At 35.6% G+C, this 7,500-nt stretch overlaps 3 protein-coding genes across 5 annotated transcripts in view; all 3 read left to right on the top strand.

The window, feature by feature from the left end:
• Nucleotides 1–7,500, top strand: part of LOC127880755 (uncharacterized) — a 75,560-nt gene that overhangs the window by 4,866 nt on the left and 63,194 nt on the right. The gene's annotated exons all lie outside the window — the stretch shown is intronic.
• LOC127880757 (phosphoserine aminotransferase-like) overlaps nt 1–7,500 on the top strand; it is an 85,929-nt gene that overhangs the window by 26,649 nt on the left and 51,780 nt on the right. The gene's annotated exons all lie outside the window — the stretch shown is intronic.
• The window catches only part of LOC127880758 (uncharacterized), a 9,319-nt gene continuing 8,499 nt past the window's right edge, over nt 6,681–7,500 (top strand). Inside the window, exon 1 of the mRNA XM_052428122.1 lies at nt 6,681–6,870. The gene's annotated coding sequence lies outside the window, so the exon portion shown is untranslated. The remainder of the gene's footprint in view (nt 6,871–7,500) is intronic.

Raw genomic sequence — 7,500 nt, 5'->3', positions numbered from 1 at the left:
AAAGAAGAACACACTCAACTGAAAAGCAAATATCAGCAGCTGGCATCAGAAGCAAAAAGGCGAATAACCAAACAGAAGCAGAGACTTATTTATCTGGAGAATTTAAGCACTGGAGCCGAACAACAAATCGAATTGCTTCAGCAGGAAGTATCTGAAGCCATGTCGCGTGAAGAACAATTAAATAGGCTTCTTGAACAAAAAGAAGAAGAGTTAGTCAAAGCGAAACGAGTAACTGAAGAAATCCGATTAAACGGAATTAATATAACAAACACGTCATGGAATAAAAGAAGAGGATTCGACGATTTGGCAGAAGCCACGAATAGAGAGGCGGAATTAAATATGCAAGTGACAAAGCTTCGGAAACGCTTAACCGATGTCGAGAATGAATTAAATGAAACTAAAACAAGGTAAGAGAATATATGTATTTGATTACGGTATTCAATGAAGCCAGATGTATTGTATTTGATATAATTATATTTTTCTCGGATATATATAATTGCATCAAACATATGAAAATAATGAAACTAAAATAGATTACGTTTTCTATTGCTTTTTACAGATTAAGTAGAACAATGGGAGATAAGCTTACAGACAACAATCCAGCAATAACCGATCTTAGCGACAAAAATCGACCAGTAAAATTAGCAGAGCGATATTCGGAGCTCTACGATAATGAATGGACAGATTCGTTCGAGATAATACATAAAGTTTACAGAGACGAACGAAACACAGTTGCTCAGCTTCTCAAAATATTAATGGTAAGTGTGTCATTCAGAATTGTTGCATCTAACATTTAATAAGATTGACATCATCATTGTAGTATTAAAGTGAACAAAGCAGCCAAAGCTCAATTTGATTTTGAGCTGGCATATAAACGAGTTTGGAATTGAATAAGAGTTATGTAGGTCTTTTTGTGATATAAGTATTCTTATTTTCTCTCGCCCGTTTGATTGCATTTCTAGGATGTTGCTGAATTTTGTCGTACCGAATCACAAAAGCAGTTCAAAACGATAAGAGCTGCTATTGCCGGGGAGAATACAGGGGTAATTGTATGTTGCTCTTTTCAATCGGTTGTTGTTTCTTATCGTATGGTGTTCATCTTGCAATAAATATATATTTGGAAAGGTTTGTACAAGTACCGGTAGTAAGTAGGGACGTTTTTTTATGTACTTTGGATTACCGCGTGGTATGATCCAACATGTCAAAGCAAATTCTAATTTCAGTATTTGCGTGCACTAGACATTCGATAAATTAGCATCATGTAATGGTATGTGCATAGTAGCCAACACTATGTCCTTTCAATCTTTGTTGCTGTATTCAGTCTAAAATGACATGATAACGGTAATGATCACGCGGTGGACACAACAAATAGAAATTAAAAATGTATTGAAATGTCTTTATAAAACGTTACCATATACATGTATTTCTTTCGTTTAATATGTTAAGGATACACCATTGCCGAAGCCTGTTGAAAAACAATTGAGAGATTGCAGAAAAGTCATGGCCGAGAAAGCTGGATATACATGTACTCTGTTTAAGGTATTCTTGTGAAATTAAACCTTTAATATACCCGCTCAAACAACGTTTTATTGGACATAATTGAGTAACAATGTGTGCTATACGTACAACATACGCTTAAACTGTTATCATCAGTCCTATTTTGCGTATACACTATTTTTAGGCGTATGGCATTTAAATTGATTCACATTTAATGTAAATCAAAACATTTTATAAAAGTATCAATATGCATTGATAAAAAATAATTAAAAAAACACTGACCTAACAACCCCACCTGCCATGCAATGAGCCTAGGTATCTCAAACAATATTTCTTCTAGAATGGCCTCAGTAAAGACGTCATATGAAGCTTAATTTTAGAGCGTGATATCCCACAGTAATCTGCCTGTAAGGTAATCAGAAAAGCGGAATTAATGGACATTAATCACATTCGGGGAAAGCTAATGTTTAAGATCTACTAATAAATATTATTTTGTTTAATATTTTACCGTGTTAATTTTTTCATTAAAATCAAGTCTAATCGACATCGATTACCGAGCGTATTTTAAATTCAACTTTTTAGATGTACATGACGAAATTGCGTCAGTCTACCTCCTCCGTCGCACGTGACGCCCTCATCGTACCAGCCTACCTTAAGGAGGCATTCACCCTGTGCTGGCTGATGTGCGTGCAAGATCCTCCTGTTGTTTTTGACGAGCCTCCGAAACACGGGGACACATTGAAGTCAGAATTATACAAATCTTACACAAGAGATGGCACGTGTGTGGATTTCCTGGTCTGGCCGGCGTTGTTGTTGCACGACGGTGGACCTGTACTATATCGAGGAGTAGCACAGGGCTTCATGTATTCCCTTCATGAGGTGCCAACCTCTGGGCAATCATTGCATCGGCTTCCAGATCGACCAGAGCGGTCTCAGGAATCAACCTCTGGTATGATCAATCATCAAAGTACACCTGCTGACGGTAAAAATGCGGATGTGAACACAGCTTCCCCTTTTGATATACCGGTACATGGAACGGGAGGCTCTTTGAAGACGAAGCCAACACAGAGTGTCACTTCAGCATGTGACACCGACAAGTCAAGTTCGGGTCGTGTAAGTGGTGTGCCTAAGGATGCACACAGATCAGGCTCCGAAGCTGCATCTGGTCATGGTACCAAGCGATCTCAACGTCCAACGTCTCACAAACGTCCGGAAGAACCAGCTGGGCGATCACAAACATCAACGCCGCCACGCAAAAACGAAAACCATAATGTTGACACGCTACCGAAGGTTCGCCAAAACTCAGCTAGAGAAACTGACATTCTTGATATAACATCTAAAGACATTAACGATTTCTTAAGTCTGCTAAACAAACTCAACTATAATTATGCAGCTGTTCAAAAGGTAATGAATAAATCGAAGTTTGATGCTTGCTGCAAGTTTATAAAAACACGCTACGGTTAAACATTGTTGCGCTTCTGTAAGTGCATATTTTGATGATGGAATTAACTCCTTATATATAAATGTATTTAACTTTCAATGTAATATTTTTTATATATTTAGGAAAAATGCTTTTGTACTAACTTCTTTTGTGATCATTTTAATACTTAACGTGTTACTTGTTTTTCTTATTTATAATTTAAATGAAAAAAGTGAAGTTAATGTATAACTATTACATTTCAAGTAGCATGCTTTTCACAGATTGATAAAAACTATTGCCACAGATTCGATGAAAAAAAGAGAAAATAGTTTGTTAAATTACTCGTGTTAAAGTAATGACCTGTCTTTATACACAGTTTAGAAATATGGGCTATTTTGTAGCTCATAAAGAAACCTATATATTATTCTTAAAAATAATGGTTCAACTTAATAACTTGAATTTGCACGGAGTGGAAGTATATTACACTGGATTCGTGTTTATATACTGCTTGTTAGCAGGTCTTACAAGTTCATTTGAGGCCTGTTGTGTAAAGGTCAGTGCCTAGGTTGGTATTCAATCTGGGATCAGCTGTGTCAATATGAAAACTGTTAAGGCTGGACGTTGCAACGGGTTGATCCCAGTTTGGTTGATTTCATGTTTTTAGTTTGTGTTCGGTTATACAAATGTTGTATAAGAACACGAATAGTCCTGATATAGTTTCTGTGTTTTTCAAGCTTACATGCTTAACTAGGTTGGGGTTGCAATCGGGACCAGTTGGATGACGGCCAAGGTCACGTTCGGATGTTTGAAAACATGTTTTTCGCTCAATTGCGTTAGTTTGGATTGATGTTTTGTGTTGAAATTGTGTGCGTATGTAGCTTTGGACTGCACACGTATTATTCTTAACGAAATTAATATTTACAAAAATGTTTTGTCGTGTTTCATATTTCAATTATTAAATAAATATATGTTTAACATTTTACAAGTTTATTTATCCTGTGCGCACAACTTGTTAGCATGGCCTAACCAAGTTGCTAGTACAAAATTACTTAAACTTGAGCACGAGATACTATGCAGTAAATATTTTGTTAATTTTCATAACTTGTTCTTGCTATCTCTACGGTATATGACATTTTAATGAAACAAGGGTACAAGCACAAGGACCATCTGCCAGTACATTTTATCACGTCTACATTAAGACGTGAAATTAACCGATTTGTATTTAGTTCTTATGTTCTTGATATTAAACTGAAATATAAAAAGATTAGAGTAATCCTTATTGGATAATATCCGTTTTAGATGTTTTAGCAATTGTGAATAGCAAAGTAAATTTTGTAAATGTAAGGGACAAATCTTGTTTCCTCTTTTCAAATTGAAAAGCACAACGTTTATAATGATTATATAGCACTTGTAACAAGCATCTCACTTAATCAAAGGTAAAAAGGACAACAAATTGGCAATAAAATAGATAATCCGGTCTGTAAATTCATGACGCACAGTGCAATTTTGTAAAGGTCAGGGTCACACTTAAAGAAAACGAATTTAGTCACAAAACACCCAGTTAGATTTGAAACTTTGGCATTATCATGTGATCTAAACATAGCTTTCGCTCTTCTGTGCAAAGGCGAATGTCACAGTTAAAAGTCCCCACATGCGATCTTGGTTATTATTCAGCTCGTTTGGACCTTACCATTCGATACAATGTTTATCATGTGACGAAGGCGTGTACGCGCCTGTACTGTGTCCCACTAGATACCAAGGTGAAACATATGCATGCTAAGGTTTGCTAAATAATTGCATGTTTATCATGTGACGAAGGCGTGTACGCGCCAGTACTGTGTCTCAATAGATACCAAGGTGAAACATATGCATGCTGGGGTTTGCTAAATAATTACAAGCATTTTGGCATTTGGCTAGAATTCATTTTAACACCGACGGATCAAAGGATGTAGACCGTGTTGGCTGTTCTATATTAACATATCTAATAAGATCCCATCTAAAATAAGGCTTTCAGACAGCATTGATATTTCCAACGAGGCTTAACTGTTACCTGAATCATCTTCAGAAATCGGACCGACAAAGTGTATTATTATTTATGTTTTATTTTTTCTAATAACGTGCTTTTTTATCAATCGCAGTAGTACAAGTCGATACAAATTACAAATTAAATTAATTTTAAGTAACCGACATATTATCAAACGCTTAATGTATACTTTGTTTGACACCCAGTCGGATCGGAATGGCAATGTCGTTGTCGCAGTTTATCAACGTCCTCTGCGTTTTCCCTTTTATACCAAATTCCTGCGGTTTATAAACAAAGCGCATTGAAGGATCTTGTCAAATGCGGAAGTGTCCAGTAGCACAAAGTGCGAGGAGTAGTCGTATTCCAGGTCGGAAAACATGCATTCCTGTTTGTTGAACGACACGGTCCTGGAACCCACTTCTTTTTGGTAGACATTCTGTTGGAGGTTTGGGAATGTTTTCAAATTGCCGATGCACCATTTGCATGTCCTTGAATGGAGTTGTTTTTAGGACTTTATATACAACCGGAAGTAGTGATTAGGCAATATGCATTGAGTTTTGGGTTTCCCTTGTGAATGTGGATCATTATTCCATGATACAGCGCGTTTAAAAATATTATGAAACGTGTTTAAATGTATTGTGGAAGACGCTCAACGCCATATACAAGGGGCTTGTTGACGATTTTGTAGTGTTGTGATTTTTTTTTAATTTAAGCGTTTTCACAATTATCGGGATTGTCTTTGCCTAGAAAATTTTATTTGGATAAGTCGTTTGAATGTAAAACCATTTGAACATTTTTGTCAAATTTAGCATGAAACTTATTATGACACATGTTTGAACATTTTAGGGTTAACACGTCTTCAAAATATGAGCTGATAGTAAATGTTATCGCATTCTCAAGAAAGACATATTCCCATATAACCAGCTGACTTGTAGTTTACTTCAGAACTGTTCATTTGTGTTCGAGTTGGCATGTTTAAAATTTACGTTTTTATCTTTATATGGTTTTGAGTATGGATCGTTTCTGCCTGGAAACTGTCCGTTGTAGATCCAATGTTTTCTCGCTGGGCGCTTTTAATTGTGGGCTTCCTTAACAGAGCTTTCCAAATTCGGTTTTCCATTTTTGTTGAATGTGCTGGCAAAGTGTGAGATGCGCTTTTAATACATTTGACAATATGCTTGTATATATTTTCCTTGTCCGTCGTCTGTGACAAAAGCTGGCATGTATGGATGCATGAAAGATATGCTTTTAATAAGTCATAATTTTAATCTTGTTTTGTATCTCATAAGATATGAACTATGAGACCAGGGGGCATGAGCATACGGCGGGTTTAAGTGATGTTAGTTGGAACTTACTTCCAAGATGGCGTCGTTTTGGTGGTAAGAATTGAATAGCATTTTTCTGCATTTCATCGGTGTATAAACTAATTTGCATAAACGCCGACGGCGTTTATGCATAAATTAGGTATATTTTTCCCGACAGTTCAAACACCGATGAAATGTGGAAAAATGCTATTCAATTCTTATAATTACAACACAAAATGATCTTAAAGCTGAAATTCTATCGCGGTAAGGGTCATAAAAGTCCCTTTTAATCTAGCGTATGAATCTATTTTCAGTTTCGGTTTCATCTCCGTCAAAAGGGTATATCGTTGAAGTTCGCACAAAAAATATAACGTCATTTTGCTATTGACCAATAAAAAGCAACGCCATTAAGTTTCGCGCAAAACATAACGTCATTTTGGCAACTTGTTTATGTCCAGAAAGTAGCGTCATGAATATTCATGTTTAAATTTGCATACGAAGTGGGTTCATCGGAAAATGAAAACCGGTCACGTGAACAAATTATCCAATCAGAATGCAGCATTCATATGAAAGTGACAGAAGTTGCAATTATTTTTTGGTGAAGAGTTAGCGGATTTTTGTACCCGGTAAGCCACGTTGTATTTATATTTATAAAAATAAAATATAAAATAAATCGTACAAACACGTCACTGTTTATAAAAATGTCTTAGGTACTAAACATGTTTCAACCATAGCCTTCATCAGTAGTACATTTATATAAACAAATACAAAGGAAGTGACGTCAACGTCATACAATAACGTAACGTCGTTTGGCGGAAAAATATATATAGTACATTATATTACATAATACAAAGATGGATCAGTGATGATACAACAGTCTATTAGTAATAATAAAGTGCAATCATTGTCAGTGGATCCAAAATGTGTAGCAACATGTGAAATAGGATTTATTGAACAATTTCTGATCTCAAATCTATGGCTATTCATTCTGCTGGAAACATTCTGATTAGTTATCCGACGTATTGTTTATTACAATTTTTACATGTAATAAGATATATAACATTGCGCGAAGTACAATCAACATCATAGCGTAAATCATACGATAAACCAGTAACACTACTATGGAAACTTGAACGTATGTTTATATTATTGCAATGTGTACATCTTTGTCGGTTACATTAACCCGATAAATGAATATCAGTACTGTTATAAGACACTGAACATCTTACAAGGCTGTTAAGTATATACTTAGGTAT

Source organism: Dreissena polymorpha, chromosome 5 (genome assembly GCF_020536995.1).
Source record: "Dreissena polymorpha isolate Duluth1 chromosome 5, UMN_Dpol_1.0, whole genome shotgun sequence".
NCBI lineage: Eukaryota > Metazoa > Mollusca > Bivalvia > Myida > Dreissenidae > Dreissena > Dreissena polymorpha.
This window is presented reverse-complemented; position numbering and strand designations above follow the sequence as displayed.